The sequence below is a fragment of the Pelodiscus sinensis genome, chromosome 1 (genome assembly GCF_049634645.1).
Source record: "Pelodiscus sinensis isolate JC-2024 chromosome 1, ASM4963464v1, whole genome shotgun sequence".
Lineage (NCBI taxonomy): Eukaryota > Metazoa > Chordata > Testudines > Trionychidae > Pelodiscus > Pelodiscus sinensis.
Window position 1 is genome coordinate 104,820,440 of NC_134711.1, and position 22,601 is coordinate 104,843,040.

General features: G+C 41.9%; 1 long non-coding RNA gene across 1 annotated transcript in view; it reads left to right on the forward strand.

Moving 5' to 3' along the window:
* Positions 1-22,601, forward strand: part of LOC102452707 (uncharacterized) — a 42,138-nt gene that overhangs the window by 13,951 nt on the left and 5,586 nt on the right. The window contains exons 3-4 of the long non-coding RNA XR_012900832.1: positions 5,211-5,504; positions 9,517-9,732. This is a non-coding gene — a long non-coding RNA (uncharacterized LOC102452707). The remainder of the gene's footprint in view (positions 1-5,210; positions 5,505-9,516; positions 9,733-22,601) is intronic.

Genomic DNA, 22,601 nt, shown 5'->3' on the forward strand with positions numbered 1-22,601 from the left:
CCCATTTAGGTTTAATCTAGTCTAGCCTCACAATAATAGTCACTGAGGAAACTGTTTAACAAAATGCTACACATTTCAAATTACTTTGAAGATGGAAGATAAATTGTTTCTTTTCTTTTCTTTTCTTTTCTTTTCTTTTCTTTTCTTTTCTTTTCTTTTCTTTTCTTTTCTTTTCTTTTCTTTTCTGAGAATTTCCATATCTGTGAATGTTAGATTGACAATACTAGCATAAGAGTAGTGACGATCGATGCCATGTAAATGCAGGGTATGGCAGAATTCCTAGTATGTAGTCTTGGATTGTGGAACCACTATGCTGTATCTTGCAATAATTTTCTAGTGACATGCAGCAAGCCCCTCCAGGCACTATTACCACTCATTACAACCCAATGTGGAGCCCTTCACCCAGCTAGATTGCATGCATGTGCCCAGAGTCATTCATTAATCACACAGAAAAAGGCACCAGCCAAATCCCCCAGCCTTGCACCTCAGGAATAGAGTGTCTTGCACTACACAAGGCGAGCAGTGCAAATTTATTCATTGGTTCACCACTTCCTCAATGGAAAGTGGATTTACACCAGCCTATGTAAAACCTGAGCAGATATACCAGACTCTTCAGGCAAATTCATTGGTAAAGCTAAACAGTAAAACAAGTTTATTGACTACCAAAGATAGGCAAAAAGTCAGTTAGTTATCAAAAGAAAAGAAAATGTAAGCACACAGTGTAAACATGCAACCCTATTGAACTGGGCAACATCTAAATTAAGGAATCTCCTCTCACCCCACAGGATATTTTAATCCTTAATATACAGGTTTGTTCCTTAAACCTGGTCCAGTCTTTGCTGTTGAGGTCTTCAGACTTTTTGATGTTCTTATTAGAATCATAGAATACTAGGACTGGAAGGGACCTCAAGAGGTCATTGAGTCCAGTCCCCTGCCCTCATGACAGGACCTAATACTGTCTAGACCATCCCTGATAGACATTTATCTAACCTACTCTTAAATATCTCCACAGATGGAGATTTCACAACCTCCCTGGGCAATTTATTCCAGTGTTTGACTATCCTGACAGTTAGGAACTTTTTCCTAATGTCCAACCTAAACCTCCCTTGCTGCAGTTTAAGCCCATTGCTTCTTGTTCTATCCTCAGAGGCCAAGATGAACAAGTTTTCTCCCTCCTCTTTATGACACCCTTTTACATACCTGAAAACTGCTATCATGTCCCCCCTCAATCTTCTCTTTTCTAAACTAAACAAACCCAATTCTTTCAGCCTTTCTTCACAAGTCATGTTCTCCAGACCTTTAATCATTCTTGTTGCTCTTCTCTGGACCTTCTCCAATTTCTCCACCTCTTTCTTGAAATGCGGTGCCCAGAACTGGACACAATACTCCAACTGAGGCCTAACCAGAGCAGAGTAGAGCAGAAGAATGACTTATCATGTATTGCTCACAACACACCGAATCATGTTTGCTTTCTTTGAAACAGCATCACACTGCTGACTCATATTCAGCTTGTGGTCGACTATGACCCCTAGATCCCTTTCTGCCGTACTCCTTCCTAGACAGTCGCTTCCCATTCTGTATGTGTGAAACTGATTGTTCCTTCCTAAGTGGAGCACTTTGCATTTATCTTTATTAAACTTCATCCTATTTACCTCACACAATTTCTCCAATTTGTCCAGATCATTTTGAATTATGATCCTATCCTCCAGAGCAGTCGCAACCCCTCCCAGCTTGGTATCATCTGCAAACTTAATAAGCGTACTTTCTATGCCAATATCTAAATCGTTGATGAAGATATTGAACAGAGCCAGTCCCAAAACAGAACCCTATTCAACCCCCCTTGTTATACCTTTCCAGCAGGATAGTGAACCATTAATAACTACTCTCTGAGTACGGTTATTCAGCCAGTTATGCACCCATCATATGCTGTTGTTTGCAGCATAGGTGGGGGCAGGAGAACATGCCAAGTATGGGGCCAATATGCTCTGTTTCATACTCTTAGTCCATGTGCTTGGAGAACACAAGTCCAGGCATATCTGGTGGGTAGTGCTGAGTCCCCAAGCAATGTAGACCAATTCCCCTGGTGTGGCCTTGTGCAAATGAGTCACTGAATTGTAGCCCCCTTGCTGAACAATGGTGCTTATTGTTGTTTGATATCTGCCCAGGCACTGGTTATTTTCCTTGCTTTTGTTTCTGGGGAGCCAATATATGGCTGATTCCTCAGCTTACAAACTTATAGCATGTTTTACCAACAACCATAAAATACAATCTCATAAGTTCATATGCACTAAAGATACACATATTTAGATAGAACAGTGGGTTTCAGCAGATCGTAAACTCTCCCCACTACTTCATGGGGCATACTTTATATGCAATATTAAAATAATATACAGATGAGGAACATGGGGGTTACAGGGCACTCCCCCAAGATCTAGAATGTCACACCTCCTCCCTTAGTCAGGGACTAATTCTCTTGCAGGAAACTATCTTAAACACAGTTTGTACTATAGTTCTTTTGGCATCCAACCATGAAAGCCCTGTGCCTCAGTTCCCCCTTCACACAGAAAACCAGGTTTGTTATGGTTTCTCTGCTGTGGTGAACTTTAAATCTGTTTACAAGTAATAACTGAGAAGTAGTATTACCATAAAGTTTAACATCAATATTAAAAAGTACAAGGTGTTTTGAGAGTTACATAATTGATATTGGTTACAAAAATTAGACTCAAATAATCCCCATTAGGTTTAATTTATTTCAGTCTAACAATAACAGTTATTGGTGAACCTGCTTAGTAAAATGGTTCAAATTTCAAATTACATTAGCCATGGAAGATAAACTGATTTTTTTTCAGAGAATTTGAGTATTTACAAATGTTAGATATTTACTAGTATAGGATAAATGACAATTATTGTCATGTAAATGCAGAGTTGGACTAGATATGTGACCAGTTTGTGGTCTATGACTGAAAGAAGAACTTAATTAGTAGCTGCTATTGGTCTGCCATGCTATCACTTCACACAATAAATCTGCACTGCCCACCCATAGATAAAAACATATAGCACCTTTCAAGTCAAAGGATATCAGAATAGTTTACTTACAAAAATTCACCCCCTGCTGTAGAATAACTCCATGTGAGGTGGAACACCCCTGCTGTTGAAGATTGCATAGCAATGCTATACAACTGTACGGGTGAGGAAGTACAAGACAGCACTCTCTCCAGTTGACACCCCACACATCAATAAGCTGAACTGACAAACCTTTCTGAACTCTTATGCTCCTTCCCTTCCTGCTGACCCCAGGCAAAAGCTGGCCAACAGAGTAAAGATAACACTGAAAAGGAAACACTTGATTTCATGTATTCTAAGCTGTAGAACTTGGATGGTAATAAAAATAGATAAATTGTAATGGGTGTTGAGTAGTGGACAGGGAGTCAGAAATAATGCCTCTGCCACTGGTTTAACTAGGGCACCCTTTTGGGAAGGTGGTGTGGTATGGGGGGGAAGCTACAGATGCGCACACCAGGATGCTGCTTGCTTTTCTTCCCCTTCCCCTGATGATCAGGGAGCAAGGGAGAAGTACACATTCCTCTCACTTCCAGCTGGTGAGGGGAAGGGGCAGAGGAGTCAGTGGCGAAAGCAGTGCACTTTCCTCTCGTTCCCTGATCATGAGGGGAAGGGGATGAAGAGCAACCACTACCCTGTTACAAATGGGCTGTTGTTCCCCCTGCCCTCCCAAAATGGTGCCCTTGGAAAGTCCTTTATCTTTATGTTTCAGGTCTGAGCTGTGTAAAATGGGAATGCTGTCACTCACTGTGGTGCTGGTAGGTTCAATTAATATTTGTAGGGCTCGTTGAGATCTTTCACATGAAAGAGCAGCCTATTTTCAGAATATATTGGACAACTCAAACTTTTGGAAAAGCTTTCTTGTCTCTGTCTCTCTCCAGAGAAAGAGAGAGAGAAAAAAATCAAATAAGCAAATCTAAGAGATACAAACAGAAAAGTCTATTATACAAACTGCAGCTAATTGTGCAATCCTTAATGACTGTATGTAGCACTCAGGCCTGGATTCACAAAGGGATTTAGTTGCCTGAATTCTAGTTTTAGGTGCCACGGTGATCCACAAAAGCCTCCTGGCTGCCTGCTAACCCAGCTGATAGGCAGAAAGGATTTGAACAGGGGGCTCCCATCTTTTGGGAGAATTTTCTATCCACTAGGACAGGGGTAGCCAACCCGTGGCTCACGAGCCGCATGCAGCTCTTCAAAGAAAAATTGCGGCTCCCACACCCGCAGCTCTGAGAGGGGCAAAATGTTTCTGTCTGCACGGGACGCTGGTGCAGACATCAAAATGGCCGCCTTCAAAAGGAAATGGCTGCTCTGCTCTTAAAAGGGCTGCAGCTCAACCAAACGCAGCAGCCGGGGCTTTTTTTTTTTCTCAACAACTTTTCCTCCCTCGGCTTTTTGTGCTGTATCCACCACTATTTTGGCTCTTCATCTGTAATGGGTTGGCCACCCCTGCACTAGGATATCCTTAAACCTTTTCTGTTCCAGCTATTCCATTCTAGATAAATCATCATAGGAATAGGAGAACTGGACTGTTCATCTTCTAGCTAATCGCTGAGCTATCCAGTCACTCTCTGTCCAGTTATACAAACTAAAACAGCCCCACATGATTGACATCCCCACATGAGACCACCCCATTGCCCAGAGATTAAGATACTCTCCAAGAAATGTGGGATGCTCCCATTCAAATCCTTTCTCCACATCTGACAGAAGGAGAATTGAACCTGGGTCTCTCACAGTCCAGGTAAGTGCCCTGGCCACTTTGTAAAAAGTCACCAGAGAGATAACACTACCATCTCCTCCATCTTCCTGAAAAAAAGGGGGGAGTTAGCACAGTAGCTATCTGACTCCAAACTATGATTGTAAGCAAAACACCTATCTCTGAGTGGGGAAGGGTGTATAACTTCTTGTCATCATCTCCCATTGATTACTTTTGTGGATCCCTTTCTTAGGCAGCTATCTCTATAAGTGTTAGAACTAAGGGTGCAGGAGGTACCATTGTACCTCCCACCCCAGCTTGAAGTGGTTTGCATTATATATGAAGTACACAGTTTGGCTCTCAGCATTCTTACTATATCAATTCCCACCTATCTCCTTCATTCATTGTATAGGAAGCAAGGCTCCTAACTCAGTCTGTGCCAATTATTTTCTAGGTGCCAAAAAGTTAGGTGTTGCAATACCAACCTTTGCAACATGGAAGTCCCTTGGAGAATGTGGTCTCAAACTGTGGTCGGTGTTGTGTAGAAGCATGTCAAACTGTCTGGAGAGGATCAGGAATGCAAGTACCAAACTCAGGACAGACTGTTACAAACGAGGACACAACCTTATATACTATACTTAAATGTCATCAAATTAGCCTCAAGTGTGAACTCTTCAAGCACCATAACAGCCTTAACATGGAGTCACAGATGGTCCCTTTGGGTACTCCAGTGTACCTTGTCATCAAGGTAAGCTTGCCTATGTGATAAATGGTTTCTTACACTAAAAATCACACCAATATTCAGTTTCAGAAGGGTAGCCGTGTGTGTCTGTAGCTCTGAAAATAACGAGTAGTCCCGTGGCATCTTAGAATCTAACAAAAATATATGTATAGTATTGTGAGCTTCTGTGGGCACAGCCCACTTCTTCTTCTTAAGACAAGAAGTGGGTTGTGCTTACAAGAGCTCATGATACTATATATATTTTTGTTAGTCTCTAAGGTGCCACAGGACTACTCATTGTTTTTAAAGAATATCCAGGTTATTCATAGTCCCAAAGGATTGGTCACTTGCCCGGGTTCTATTGGTCCCTAGACCTTACACAAAAGACATAACTGGTCACCAGTCCTATAATAAACTAAGAAGATAGTCCTATAATAAACTAAGAAGAAATGAATATTTACAAGATTAAAGCAAGTAAACATATACACACCCAAATGAGTTACAGACTTTCAAAAGGTGACAGAAACTGCTGTAATGTGCAATCTCTATGGGTATGTCTAGATAGTGGGGCTATTTTGGGATATCAGAGGTATCCCAGAATAGCTACTCCATGTCTTTTAAATGCGCCCGTTATTTTGAAATATTTTTCGAAATAACAGGCATGCTATTCCAGCATCTCTGTAACCCTCATTCCACGAGGGTTAAGGGATGTCTCAAAATAGCACGTTATTTCAAAATTTGGTGCTGTGTAGATGTGCGAAATTTCAGAATAAACTATTTTAAACAAAAATATAGAAATACAATTAAAATAAGATACGCAATTTGTGTAGAGCAAATTGCGTATCTTATTTTGAGTTTAGGGTGCTGTGTAGATGCACCTTAAATGTCCTCTAGGGCAAAGCACTGGAGAATCTCTTGCTTATACTTAGAAATCTTACCCTTTTAAAATACAAAGAGAATAGAGACCCTGTTTATTTTGGACATGGATTTTTATTCCTTCCTCCAGAGTTCAAGCTAATAGGACAAGTCCTCATCCATGTCTCCTTCCTGAGTGCAGAGGGCAGTCAACAAAGTCTTTGTCCTTTGTTTCCCAGTGACTCATTTGCTTTCAAAGGGCCTTTTTGTGTTCAGGACACAACACCTTGTGCAGGAAGCCAGCCTTTGCATTAATTAATGCTTCTTTCCTGTTAGTGTTACTCAGTTATAGATGTTTACAATGCAAACATTTAATATATGTACCCTATATTAAGGTTGTATATACATGTGATTAATATATGCAACATCATATGAGCATTTCCTAAAGTTTAATACATTTTTATAAATATAATACCTAGTTTAATACTAACACACAGGTGAACAGGACTGGCTTCCAGCTATGCATTCATCCATGTTCAGATAGTCTAGAGGTTTTGGCATGAAATGTAACCTGGCCTGCCAGCATCACTTTATTATTCTTTTAAGGGACATGCTGGACCTTACAACCAATCTTGAGTAAAACCAGGTAGCCTCCAATTCTCCTCCTATTGATCCAGAGAAGGACTATTTAAACAGAAAAAGGAAGCAGAGCAGGGGAGAGTAAAGTACTAGCAATGTAGGCTCTGCGAGGAAGCAATGAACCAGGACTCCATGAGAAGGGTCTTGTGAATTTTAAAATGGTCCCTACTGGAGATTTTTTTAAGGGGATGTGTTTGCTTTGTTTTTATTTCATTTATGGTTTATTCTTAATCAGATACGTTACAGATGTCTTGGAAAACACCAGCAAGAGCTAAAATACGAAGTTTAATTATGTTTTAACTTTGAAAATATTACTGTTTAAAAGATGCATGTGTGATTTGTGAATATTTTCACTTGTAATTGTCTTGGTAAAAAACAAGGAAAGTTAAATCTTGGTTAAGCAACTGCTTCATGTGACTAACAGCATCTTTTAGCCACTCTCACTACTCTGCAGCCTTAGATGATCTCTGATTAAACCTTTTTCTATTTTAAACTGTGGACAATCATCTACATTGTAATTTTCATCAAGCATTTAGCATGATAAAGAAACATGTAACAAACCTTTGTTCCTGCTGCCTTAGCCTGTCACCATTTCTCAGCACTGTCTTTGAAGTCAGGCATTCTAAACTCCTTGACTAACTAATATGTAATTTTAAGGGGTTTTTAAAAGCAGATATGAAAGATCATTTAAAGTCTTTTTAGTAAGCAGTAAAAGAGCTAAAATGTGCTTGATTCCAAGACAGAAGCACAATCCTTGTCTGAAGAATGAAAGTTGAGTTCTCTGTGAAAGTTGTTTTTAAAGAGTACTCTAAAGGACAGTAAAGCCCAGGGGATAAAAATAATATACTTTCTTCTGAAAAAAAAAATGCATTTCGTGTTTATATTCATGCTTACATAGTCCTGGTACCCTCTCTTCCCTGAAACATAATTAATGGAACCGAGATCTCACTGCCACAATGTCACAGAATTGTTTATTTCATATGTTTTCAACCTGAAATTTGAAATATTGTAGACAGAGCTGGTAATAGTGCCTACGGTGATTACATTACCCTTCCTATTGTAAAACCCTGTTTCCCATTGGTTATAATTAAAGCTGGTTGATTTTCAGGGAGGCAGAAGGGAATTGTATATATTTTTTCTATTTGGACCAATATACATTTGTCAATGTTGTACTCAGACAGATATTTCAGTTTTCATGCTTAGAAAAATAATATTGATGGGTGGATAGATGAATATATATACTAAATACAAAAAAGTTAAAAGAACATTATTTAAGTAGAAAACTATAGTATCCAAAAGTTTGCCAGTGCATTTCCTAAGTTTTGAATGTTTTGACTTTCCAGTTGGTTGGTTGGTCAGTCAGTCTGTCTCTCTCTCTCTCTCCAGGGTCAATATATTCTCAGATATGTCCTTTTAACTCCTCCTGTTTACCACATTGTCTTACCATTCAGACTTGAACAAAGAACAGCTGGTTGAAGTTTAAACGAGAGACTATATTATAATGACTCAGTTTTGAATTTCCTAACTTCTAATTTCACTGCAAGTCTCCTTGTCCTTTTGTTCAGAGACTAGAAGAACAGAAGTTCTTTAGCTGTCTTCACTATGTTATTCGTGGTTCTATAGACTTTCAGCATAACTCATTTATTCTCTTCTATTTGAATGTAAACAGTCCCAATCTTTTCAACTTCTCTTCCTGAGAGTTTTTCTAGGCCGTTGATCAACCTTGTCACTGTCTTCTGAAGTGGCTCTAATTTTGCAATATTTGTTTAGATAAGGGGATCAGTTCTGCATACCATATTCCATATGAGGTCACCATGGATTTAAATAAAAGCATAATATTCTCCATATTCCCCATTCCATTCCTTATACAAGCTAACATCTTATTTCCTTTTTCTTTTTTCTTTTTCTTTTTATTGCAGCTATACACTAAGCAGAGGTTTTGTCCAACTGTCTACAATGAAATCCAGGTCTACTTCTTGAATTGTTGGTTAATTAGAACCCTTTAAGGCATACTAATTTAAATATTTCTCTCCATTACCACATTGCTTTCTATTTATCAAGATATGTCTAATTTTATAAGAAGCATCCACCCATAGGCTACATCTACACTGACCACAATTTCCGGAAAAGGGATGCAAATCAGGTAAGTCAGGATAGGGAAATCCGCGGGGGATTTAAATATCCCCCGCGGATTTAAATAAACATGTCCGCCACAGGTAGGAATAAGAGATCCTCTGGAAAAGGGCTTTATTCCGGAGGATCGCGCCAGTCTAGACGCTTTTTTTCCGGCTATTCCCCAAGCCGGAAAAAAAGCGGCGGACATGTTTATTTAAATCCGCGGGGGATATTTAAATCCCCCGTGGATTTCCCTATCCTGACTTACCTGATTTGCATCCCTTTTCCGGAAATTGTGGCCAGTGTAGACGTAGCCATAGTGTCAGTGTGATTAGGAGACTCACTCAGAAAAAAATATTTTCAAATTCCATTAAATCACACCAAGTGTAAGTTAAAATTGACTGCATTTCAATATGGACAATATGGACAGGTGCATCCTGGAGGTGAATGCCTGGCTGCGAAGATGGTGTCGCCAGGAGGGCTTTGGCTTCCTTGACCATGGGATGCTATTCCAAAAAGGACTGCTAAGCAGGGATGGTGTTCACCTTTTGAGGAGGGGGAAGACCCTATTTGGACACAGAATGGCTAACCTAGAGAGGAGGGCTTTAAACTAGGTTCGACGGGGACAGGAGAGCAAAGCCCACAGGTAAGTGGAGAACATGGAGACCTGGGAGATGGGTCAGAAATGGGAGGGAGCGTGGGCTACAATGGCAGAGAGAAAGGAGGGTCAGGGCAAAACTGGGAGGCAAGGTCAAATCAGGATCTTAGATGCCTATATACAAATGCGAGGAGTATGGGAAATAAGCAGGATGAACTGGAAGTGCTAATAAATAAGTACAATTATGACATTGTTGGCATCACAGAAACTTGGTGGGATAATACACATGATTAGAATGTTTGTATAGAAAGGTACAGCTTGCTCAGGAAGGATAGACAGGGAAAAAAAGGGAGGAGGTGTTGCCTTATACATTAAAAATGAACACACTTGGAGTGAGATGGAGATGGACATAAGAGACAGAAGTGTTGAGATTCTCTGGGTTAGGCTAAAAGGGATCAAAAACAAAGGTGATGTCATGCTAGGAGTTTACTACAGGCCACCTACCCAGGTGGTAGAAGTGGATGAGGCTTTTTTTAAACAACTAACAAAATCATCCAAAGCCCAAGATTTGGTGGTGATGGGGGACTTCAACTATCCAGATATATGTTGGAAAAATACCACTGCGGGGCACAGAGAGATTTCAGAGGACTGGAAAAGGGCAAATATAGTGCCCATCTATAAAAAGGGAAATAAGAACAACCCAGGAAACTACAGACCAGTTAGTTTAACTTCTGTGCCAGGGAAGATAATGGAGCAAGTAATTAAGGAAATCATCTGTAAACACTTGGAAAGTGGCAAGGTGATAGGGAACAGCCAGCATGGATTTGTAAAGAACAAATCATGTCAAACCAATCTGATAGCTTTCTTTGATAGAATAACGAGTCTTGTGGATAAGGGAGAAGTGGTGGATGTGGTATACTTGGACTTTAGTAAGGCGTTTGATACGGTCTCACATGATATTCTTGTCAATAAACTAGGTAACTACAACTTAGACGAGGCTACTATGAGGTGGGCGCATAACTAGCTGGATAACCGTATTCAGAGAGTAGTTATTAATGGTTCGCTATCCTGCTAGAAAGGCGTAACAAGTGGGGTTCCGCAAGGGTCTGTTTTGGGACCGGCTCTGTTCAATATCTTCATCAACGATGTAGATATTGGTATAGAAAGTACACTTATTAAGTTTGCAGATGATACCAAGCTGGGAGGGGTTGTGACTAATCTGGAGGATAGGGCCATAATTCAAAATGACCTGGACAAATTGGAGAAATGGTCTGAGGTAAATATGATGAAGTTTAAGAAAGATAAATGCAAAGTGCTCCACTTAGGAAGGAACAATCAGTTTCATACATACAGAATGGGAAGCGACTGTCTGGGAAGGAGTACAACAGAAAGGGATCTAGGGGTCATAGTCGACCACAAGCTGAATATGAGTCAGCAGTGTGATGCTGTTTCAAAGAAAGCAAACATGATTCTGAGATGCATTAACAGGTGTGTTGTGAGCAATACATGATAAGTCATTCTTCCGCTCTACTCTGCGCTGGTTAGGCCTCAATTGGAGTATTGTGTTCAGTTCTGGGCATCGCATTTCAAGAAAGATGTGGAGAAATTGGAGAGGGTCCAGAGAAGAGCAACAAGAATGATTAAAGGTCTAGAGAACATGACCTATGAAGGAAGGCTGAAAGAATTGGGTTTGTTTAGTTTAGAAAAGAGAAGATTGAGGGGGGACATGATAGCAGTTTTCAGATATCTAAAAGGGTGTCATAAGGAGGAGGGAGAAAACTTGTTCATCTTGGCCTCTGAGGGTAGAACAAGAAGCAATGGGCTTAAACTGCAGCAACGGAGGTTTAGGTTGGACATTAGGAAAAAGTTCCTAATTGTCAGGATAGTCAAACACTGGAATAAATTGCCCAGGGAGGTTGTGGAATCTCCATCTGTGGAGATATTTAAGAGTAGGTTAGATAAATGTCTATCAGGGATGGTCTAAACAGTATTTGGTCCTGCCATGAGTGCAGAGGACTGTACTCGATGACCTCTCGAGGTCCCTTCCAGTGCTAGTATTCTATGATTCTATGATTATCTTCTAAGTGTGCTGACTTCCACAAACCATGAAGGATTGAACTATTTTCTTTGAAGAAGCCAGAAAAGTTTATAACTTCACTATTTAACTGTGGAAATGTCCCCAAATATATATAAAACGCACTGTAATTTATATAATGAAGTAAGATATTTTGAGACATTGGATTGAGGAATCTCACACATGCTTTGCATTGGTTATGCTTCCCATTCTGTCTTTTTTATGTTTTGGTTCCTGGATTATTTTGTTCAAAACCCTAAACCTTTAATTGTGCTTCTTCCTATGCCACTCATTATCTGATAGACATCTATCATATCTCCCTTTAGTTGCCGCTTTCCTAAATTGAACAATTCTAGTCTTTTTAATTCTCCTTGTATGAAAGTCACTCCATATCCTTGATCACCTTTGCTGCCCTTCTCAGAACTTTTTTCAGTTCCACAATATCTTTTTTTGTGAGGGTTGATGCGTATTGGACTCCTCATTCAAGGTGTGGACATTCCATTGATTTATATAGCGGCATTAATGGCACTTTCTGTCTTATTTCAATCCCTTTCCTAATAGTTCTTAACTTTCTGATAACCTTTTGACCACTGTTGCACGTTGAGCTGAAGTTTTCAGAAAACTATGCACTTCAAGATCTTTCTTGGGTGGTAATCACTAATTAAGAACACATCATGTATGTATAAGTTGAACTATTTTTTCCAAGGTGCATTACTTTGCACTTACCAGTGCTGAATTTTATCTGCCATTGTGTTGCACAATGCCTCTGTAATTCCTTAGTCTGCTTTGGATTTAACAATCTTGAATAATTTTGTATTGTCTGCAAACTTTGCATTTTCACTATTTACCTTCCTTTTTCCAGATAATTCATGAGTATGTTGGACAGCACAGGTCCAGTACAGATCCTTGGGGAAAGCTGAAGCCCTTGCAGACTTGGGTCCATCTCTGCTACTTTCTGCCTCTTTCACAGAAGAGAGGGGAGTGGCGATTCTACCATGAATTATAGTTTATGATAGAAGCCCTGTAAGCCCTGCACTGGATCCATCTCAATGCCTTCTATGGAGAGACAGAGCAGACAACTCTTCTCTCTGATATTAAGTTGAAAGTTGAAACCTGCTGCTTAAAATCCATCCCTGTGTCTGTTCTCTTTCACTTGCATATATTGGTCAATAACACTGGAGAATTATTAATGTTCCTTTTAACCTAACTTCAGCAGGAAAGCTGGATTTTTCCAGGGGCTCAGTTTGCTTATATCAGCTCTTTTTCCTCCTGCTGGCTTGCCGATAGATCCTCCATATTGCATTTGATGTGATCCTTAATTGGCTCTCTAGTCATGGCCGGCATGACTAATCCTTATGTGAGTCCTCCTGAGATTGCTGGTTCACATCCGGAAAGGGAAGAATGAATCATTTTGCAATGATATAGGAAGTAATGAGAACCTCTGCCTAAAGCTGAAAGCAAATCAGATTCCTTCTGAGATGCAAAAGTATTCATTACATTTCTTTTTGTTTGGAATTTTCAAATGCACTTCTGGGTTCTGTCTGCAACTGAACACAAGAAGGGTAGAAATTTCAGTGGAAAGAATTTTGTCTTTCCCACATAATCCCAGTCAGGAAGTACGGAAAATGTTACATGGAAACTTCTATAATGGTCTATTTTTTAAACAATTTTATAAATCCAAGAGTTTTCATAGAATCATAGAATCATAGAATAATAGGACTGGAAAGGACCTCAAGAGGTCATCGAGTCCAGCCCCCCGCCCTCAAGGCAGGATCAAGCTCCGTCTACACCATCCCTGACAGATGTCTATCTAACCTGTTCTTAAATATCTCCAGAGAGGGAGATTCCACCACCTCCCTTGGCAATTTATTCCAATATTTGACCACCCTGACAGTTAGGAATTTTTTCCTAATGTCCAATCTAAACCTCCCCTGCTGCACTTTAAGCCCATTACTCCTTGTCCTGTCCTCAGAAACCAAGAGGAACAAATTTTCTCCTTTCTCCTTGTGACACCCTTTTAGATATTTGAAAACCGCTATCATGTCCCCCCTTAATCTTCTTTTTTCCAAACTAAACAAGCCCAGTTCATGAAGCCTGGCTTCATAGGTCATGTTCTCTAAACCTTTAATCATTCTTGTCGCTCTTCTCTGTACCCTTTCCAATTTCTCCACATCTTTCTTGAAATGTGGCGCCCAGAACTGGACACAGTACTCCAGCTGAGGCCTAACTAGTGCAGAGTAGAGCGGCAGAATGACTTCACGAGTTTTGCTTACAACACACCTGTTGATACAACCTAGGATCATATTTGCTTTTTTTGCAACAGCATCACACTGTTGGCTCATATTCAACTTGTGGTCCACTATGACCCCTAGATCCCTTTCCGCCATGCTCCTTCCTAGACAGTCGCTTCCCATCTTGTATGTATGGAACTGATTGTTCCTTCCTAAGTGGAGCACTTTGCATTTCTCTTTATTAAACCTCATCCTGTTTACCTCTGACCATTTCTCTAAGGGTATGTCTACACTACAAAGTTAGTTCGAACTAACGGACGTTAGTTCGAACTAACTTTAATAGGTGCTACACTAGCGCTCCGCTAGTTCGAATTTGAATCGAACTAGCGGAGCGCTTAGTTCGAACTAGGTAAACCTCATTTTACGAGGACTAACGCCTAGTTCGAACTAGCTAGTTCGAACTAAGGGCTGTGTAGCCCTTTAGTTCGAACTAGTGGGAGGCTAGCCCTCCCCAGGTTTCCCTGGTGGCCACTCTGGCCAACACCAGGGAAACTCTATGCCCCCCTCCCGGCCCCGGACCCCTTAAAGGGGCATGGGCTGGCTACGGTGCCCGTGCCAGGTGCAAGCCTGCCAGCACCCAGCTAGCAGACCCTGCACCTGGCACGGCACAGAGCCACCCACCCGATGCCCCCCAGCCCACCCCCTCTTGCCGGGACCAGGCTGGCGGCTCCCGGGAGCTTGCCCTGGACCACAAGAGGCGGGCACCTTCCTGGGCTAGTGCGGACATCGTGGACCTCGTCCACGATCTCCGCACTAGGCACAGGAAAGTGGCCGTCTAGGGCAGGAGAGCTGCCAGCCTGGCCACCCAGGACCAGGTGTGCATGAAAATCAAGGGGGTCCACTGAGACCCCCAACACTGAGCCCTGAGCTTACAATGGCCGTCCTGGGTCAGACCAAAGGTCCATCTAGCCCAGTAGCCTGTCTGCTGACAGCGGCTAACCCTAGGGACCCTGGAGGGGATGGACCGAAGACAATGACCAAGCCATTTGTCTCGTGCCATCCCTCTCCAGCCTTCCACAAACTTTGGGCAGGGACACCACTCCTACCCTCTGCCTAATAGGACTCCATGGACCCAACCTCCATGACTTGATCTCACTTCCCTTTAAACTCTGTTCTAGTTGTAGCCTTCACAGCCTCCTGCAGCAAGGAGTTCCACAGGTTAACTATTTGCTTTGTGAAGAACAACTTTCTCTTACTAGTTTGAAGCCTGCTACCCATTCCTTTCCTTTGGTGTCCTCTAGTCCTTCTTTATGGGAACTCAGGAAGAACTTTTCTGAATGCACCCTCTCCACCCAACCCCTGCTTTTAGAGACCTCTATCCTGTCCCCCCCTCCGTCTCCTCTTTTCTAAGCTGAACAGTCCCAGTCTCTGTAGCCTTTCTTCATCTGGGACCTGTTCCCAACCCCTGATCATGTTAGTTGCCCTCCCCTCTCCCAGCCTTTCTCTTCCCCTCTCCCACCTCCTTTTCCCAGTCTCCCCCAATTTTTTTTCAATAAAGACAGAGTCAATGTTGGAAGAAACGTTATCTTTATTTTGTACATCAATAAGAAGGGGGGCTAGGGAAGGGTAAGTGGAAGGAGGTGAGGGAGGAATGGGGTACGAACCCCCGATGGGGAGGACTGGGCTGGCTCTGCGGGCTTCTGGGGCAGCCTGCGGCAAGTGCAGCCGGGCTGATGGCCGAGTGGTGTGATGTGCCCAGTGTCGGCACTCAGGGCACTCCAAGCCAGGACTGCTCTGCAAGCAGGGCACCCCTTAGAACTGTGTGTCCGGGGTGGGGGTCGGGACCCTTTAAGCGCAGCCCTCGGCTAGCCTGAGACAGCATCTCCATGCTCTAAGTCCTCCTTTTATGCCCTGCTGGCACTGCTTCCGGCCAGCCTTAAGGCCTGTTCAGAGTCCACTCAATGTGGACTTGCTAGTTCGAACTAGCAAAACGCTAGTTCGAACTAGTTTTTAGTTCTAGATGCGTTAGTTCGAACTAGCTTAGTTCGAATTAACTAATTCGAACTAAGTTAGTTCGAACTAGCGCTGTAGTGTAGACGTACCCTAACTTGCTAAGGTCATTTTGAATTATGTCCCTATCCTCCAAAGAAGTTGCAACCCCACCCAGTTTGGTATCATCTGCAAACTTAAAATTTTAAATAATTTTGTAGGGTTTATCTGAATAGAACAGCCAAACATTTTGAAGTTCTCCTGTAACTAGTTAAATTATACTTCTCCTTTAATAATTGTGACTATTTCAAAACTCCTCGGGCTCGTCTACACTGGCCCCTTTTCCGGAAGGGGCATGTAAATTTCATGAGTCGTCGTAGGGAAATCCGCGGGGGATTTAAATATCCCCCGCGGCATTTAAATAAAAATGTCCGCCGCTTTTTTCCGGCTTTTAAAAAAGCCGGAAAAGAGCGTCTAGACTGGCCCCGATCCTCCGGAAAAAGCGCCCTTTTCCGGAGGCTCTTATTCCTACTTCATCACAAAAAAAGCACTGACTAAAGCAACATACGTCAAAGTTTATCCCCCCACTCACAAATACCGACTACAAAACTCTATTAAAATAAGCATGATATCTTCGAGGAGCAAGGATAGGATGGACCAGTGGTGACTATGGTGGGTGATTAAGTTTAGAAGCTAAATAAAGAACAAACATATATATTTTAATCCATGAATCAACTAGTGCGCCCCCCCCCCCCAGCAGACCAGGCTTTTGTTGTGGACCCTGGGGTAGAGCAGCTGGGGTGCTGCCGGGTTGGTCCTGCAGGGACCTACCTGGCAGCCCAGCTGTTCTGTCCTAGGCTCGAGATTCAGCCGCTGTTGAAACTGATCAGTGGCTGATTCCAGGAAGCTGGGGGCAGAGCAATTCTACCTCCAGCTTCCTGTAGTCAGCCCCTGGTCAGTTTCAGCAGCAGCGGCTGAATCTGGAGCCAGTTCCGACTTACATACAAATTCAACTGAAGAACAAACCTATAGTCCCTATTTTGTACGTAACCCAGGGACTGCCTGTATATATAAACTAAGATAATGGGGAAAAGAGCCATCATGATTTATGGAGACTTTGATAAAGTTATTTTATGAGTTTGAGCACAGGTGTTCTGAGGTACTGTGGAATTCCCTTCATGCTTGTCTCTTATCTAGGATTCCAGGAAGACCTAAAAAATATCTCATTCCTTTGGAGTGAAATATCTTTTATCTCCTGAAAATAGTTATTTCCCCCCTTCCTGTTGAATTTTTCAACTAACAGATGCATGCTAGTCAATCTGATTAAATCTAAAACAAATGGAAACTAATTCACACTAAATTATTGGTCATATTGAACTTCTGGTTCTTTCATCTGAGTTTAAAACAAAAAAATTAAAGAACTGCTTCATATCTCTTCAAGGTGCCTCTGAACTTTCACACTTCATTTTCATTTAATCAATTATTTGTGTTTAGTTTTACTTTTTTCTCCCTTCACAGAATCTTGCAAATGATTATTTTCAGAGCTGTCCTGTCAGCCATTTCAACTTCTTGCAAATGGCATGTAAGGCAAAACCTCTTACGTAGACAGCAGAGTATGTCTAATTGGATGTAAGGTATATATGTGCCATTCTGTTTGCTTATATACCGATAGGGTATGTCCTTACAAGATGAGGCTTTAGGTATGTATCTCTACAGATACTGATGCACATCCTGATAAAGTGCCTGGGAAGAAAAGATTTCTGATGTTTCCTGTCTGTGAAATTCCATTAAGTCAAAAGTGCTAGCCAAGGTATCTCAAGGGACTGGGTGGAGGAAAGGAGCCTTCTTCGTAGGTGTCTTTCAAATCTGACCTACATAAAAAAATGAATGAAATCTATTTCCCCCTGTTGAATATTCAAAGACCTACAGAAAACAAGCTGGTGATTTTGGTACAGCTCTTACTGGATGGGATTCATGTCACAGTAACTGGCTTTAAACAACATTATTGACAGAGATGTGAAGGACTAAATGGAGACTATATTGTTGACTTACCATTATAAATGCCCCCTTTAGGTTAGGGTGAAAGTTCACCAGGCATGGTATAGAGAAGCTTTCTCCACTGCTATTCTTGCTACACAACACCCGAAACTTGAAATAAGTTACACAATTTGTGCTATGCAAATTGCATAGCTTATTTCGAGTCTATTTCAAAATAGGCTATTTCATAATTTGGCACTGTCTACACAGTGCCAAATTTCGAAATAAGGCGTTATGTCAAGCCATCCTTTACTCCTTATAGAATGAGGTTTACAGGGATGGCAAAATAGCATGTCCACTACATTTCAAAATAGTGGATGCGTTCAGAAGATGTGGGGTATCTATTTTGGGATACCTTTGGTATCCCAAAATAACATTGCAGTGTAGAGGTACCCTAAGGTAGCTAGGTAATATTCATGAGATCTAAGTTGATAGAAGCTCTCAAGTGAAAAAATTAATCTAGATGGTGTTAGGAGTATTTTGTTTGTAATAATTTTTCAGCTATAATATTTCTATTCAGTGGTTTAGGTCTTCCCAATTAAAGGTAAATTAGAGATGGGCCCAAGCCAGTGTTCCATGCAAGCGGTGTGCTTGTGCGGCCACTCAGGAGAGATTCTGCAGGCTGCCATCCGGGAGGTCCATTGGGGGGCTGTCTGTATCCAGGAGGCCCTGTGGGAGAGCTTCCACCCTGAGGAGCACTAAGAACCTCCCTGGTCTGCCCAACTGGGGGCTTGTGCCTCATTCCTCCCTCATGTCCCTCCACTTACCCCCCCTTCCTGATGTCAAATAAAATACACGTATTTTCATGAACACAAACTCTCTTTATTTAACAAAACCTGGGGGTGGGATGAAACTCTGGTGAGACTGGGGAAAGGAAGCAGGAGAGGGGAAGAGAGAGGGTGTGAGAGGGGAGGGGGAAACCTGGAAGGAGGGAGCTGGAAGGGGGAAGAAGGGAGAAAGGAAGCTCAGGGATCAGGGGTGGGGGTCTCACCGGACCAACTTGATTTTCATGCAAACCTGCTCCTGGGTTTGCATGTGGCCTTTGGTGGCCAGGCTGGCAGCTATCCTGCCATAGTCGGCCGCGTTCCTCCGTCTAGTGCGGAGATCATGGATGTTGGGAACATCCCCCCCAAACCTGAATAAGGTCTATGATCTCCATCCTGGACCAGGAAAGCGGCCGCCTTCTCCAGGCTCTGTCAGGCTCCTGGGAGCTGGCAGACTGCTACTGGGGAGCGGTGGAGGGCTGGCTGCCAGTGGCTTGCTGGCTTATATTTTGGGGCCACTGAGTCAGAGGCAGTGACTGCTGGCTCTGGGCTGGCAGGCTTGGAGCTGGCTCAGGCACTGTGGCCAGAGTCAACCCCTTTAAGGGCTCCAGGGAGGAGGAGAGGGAGAGGCGTGTTCTTGGTTGAGGCAGGAGTGGCCACCAGGGCACCCTGGGAAGGCTGGAGGCCCCCTATTTCGAAATAAGTGTCTACACAGCCCTTATTTCGAAATAGCTATTTTGAATTTGGGGTTATTCCTTGTAGAATGAGGTTTACCAAATTCAAAATAAGCACTCCGCTATTTCGAATTTATTTTGAAATAGCGGTTTGTCTGTGTAGACGCTAGGAAAGTTATTTCAAAATAATGGCTGTTATTTCGAAATAACTTTGCTGTGTAGACATACCCTCAGAAATTATTGGGTTATGTGAACCACTGTTCTGACCCAGGAGGGCCATTCTTATGCTTGTTTACACTCTCTATGCACTCTGATCTTATTGTCAAATGCAAACAGCTCATTCTTGTCTACTTTATTATACCCCTTTTTTTAAACTGTAGATTTAATAAATAAATGAGCACTGGTAGGGTTCTGGTAAATTATGAAATAAGATATCTAATAATTTGGCTCAGTTTATTAATTAAAGATCAATCAGCACAAACAGAGGTTCATATGTTTTAAGCTCTGGGCCCTTATTTTGAAATAACAAAAAGAGCATTCACACTACCAAATCCATTATTTCGAAATAAGGAGCTGGTTATTTCATAATAATAACTCCTGCTTTCCATAAGGAATAACGCTTATTTCAAAACAGGTATTTCAAAATAGCAGCTAGGGTATGTCTGCACTACCACCCTAGTTCGAACTAGGGTGGTAATGTAGGCAATCGGAGTTGCAAATGAAGCCCGAGATTTGAATTTCCCGGGCTTCATTTGCATCTCGCCAGGCGCCGCCATTTTTAAATGTCCGCTAGTGCGGACTCCGTGCCGCGCGGCTACATGCAGCACGGACTAGGTAGTTCGGACTAGGCTTCCTATTCTGAACTACCGTTACTCCTCGTTTCACAGGAAGCCTAGTCCGAACTACCTAGTCCGTGCCGCGTGTAGCCGCACGGCATGGAGTCCACACTAGCGGACATTTAAAAATGGCGGCGCCCGGCGAGATGCAAATGAAGCCCAGGAAATTCAAATCCTGGGCTTCATTTGCAACTCCGATTGCCTACATTACCACCCTAGTTCGAACTAGGGTGGTAGTGTAGACATACCCTTAGTGTGGACACTCCACAAAAGCTATTTCAAAATAACTACTCCCCAGAATCATTCAAAGTAATTACTCCCCAGTTCTTTCTGGGGCTCTAAGTCAGGGTAGCGCATCCATAGTAAGGGAGCCTGCCTCAGACTAATTTCAAGGCTACCCTGTAGTGTGGACACACTATTTCAAAATAGTTATTTTGGGAGTTATTATTTTGAAATAATTTCCTAGTGTAGACATGCCCTGGGAAACTGCGAGCTTAATTTGACTTGTAAACAGTGGGATATAAATATAAGTAGAAGAGCAATACACCTTACTCCCCATTTCTTATCTAGTATTATAACTATTTTTATGATACAAAGGCATTTATACGAGCCATATACTCTTCTGGAAGTTATACACTGTAATACAAGTAGCATTATATCAAGGAGAATAAACTATTTTTTCTATTAATGTTACCCCACACAGAGTTCATGTACATCATTCCTTAACAAAACATACATCTTGCTTCTGACGGAATTTGCACATATAAAGGTTGGAATAGTTAGCTATTAATAGATTTCCACAATAAAGCTTACTGTAGGTACAAAGCATTTTGGGCAACTTGTTCCAAGGTTCTAGAATTTTGCCTAAATACAAAGCAATTTGGAAATATGACAGTAGTTAAGAGTACCAAGAATAAACAATTGAAAAGAAACAAAATCCACTGAACATAGTGATTGGCAAAGAATGGATTTTACAAAGCAAAGAATAACTGATATGAACACAAGACACTCTTGACTCTATTACTGATGTTTGGTAAGTTACCTGAGGGAGTGCCAGATGCTTAAGAGTGGTGACAGAAAGAAGAAAAGAAACTCAGAGGAGCAAAGGAAGAGACAAAGATGGAGGAAAATTAGAAACAAGGGAAATGAATAGACAGATGATGTAGATATACCTACACAACACCCGAAACTTGAAATAAGTTACACAATTTGTGCTATGCAAATTGCATAGCTTATTTCGAGTCTATTTCAAAATAGGCTATTTCATAATTTGGCACTGTCTACACAGTGCCAAATTTCGAAATAAGGCGTTATGTCAAGCCATCCTTTACTCCTTATAGAATGAGGTTTACAGGGATGGCAAAATAGCATGTCCACTACATTTCAAAATAGTGGATGCGTTCAGAAGATGTGGGGTATCTATTTTGGGATACCTTTGGTATCCCAAAATAACATTGCAGTGTAGAGGTACCCTAAGGTAGCTAGGTAATATTCATGAGATCTAAGTTGATAGAAGCTCTCAAGTGAAAAAATTAATCTAGATGGTGTTAGGAGTATTTTGTTTGTAATAATTTTTCAGCTATAATATTTCTATTCAGTGGTTTAGGTCTTCCCAATTAAAGGTAAATTAGAGATGGGCCCAAGCCAGTGTTCCATGCAAGCGGTGTGCTTGTGCGGCCACTCAGGAGAGATTCCAATGCTGCTCAGTTGATTAGTAGAGTGCTCACAGCTATGTTTGCTTTTCTCGTGGTGGTGCACATTCTCACATGCCTAGCTGCACATAACAAAAATTACTCTGCACATGGATGGAAAATATCTGTACATAAATGGAAAAGATGAAAGGAACATTGGCCCAAGTGGGGGCACTGGAACAATTTTTATTCTGGGGCTATGGGAGTCCATTGATACAAACTGTAAACCCTGTATATAATGGAAAACACTTCAAGCCTGAGGATGTAGAAGCATCCCTAGCACCTCAAGTTCCAGCTCCTATGGGCCCAAGCCATCAAGAGGAGGTCCAGATTTTGATCATTTCCTAGTAACGAGGAGATCAGAAATACTTCAAGAATAGCCATTCTCATCAGATTTAGGTACGTTCTCCTGTGGGTAAAATCAGGAAGTGCAGAGATGTTAGAACATAAGAACATAAGAACGGCTGTACTGGGTCAGACCAAAGGTCCATCTAGCCCAGTATCCTGTCTGCCGACAGTGACCAGCACCAGGTGCCCCAGAGAGGGTGGACTGAAGACAATGATGAAGCGATTTGTCTCCTGCCATCCTTCTCCCAGCCTCTGACAAACAGAGGCCAGGGA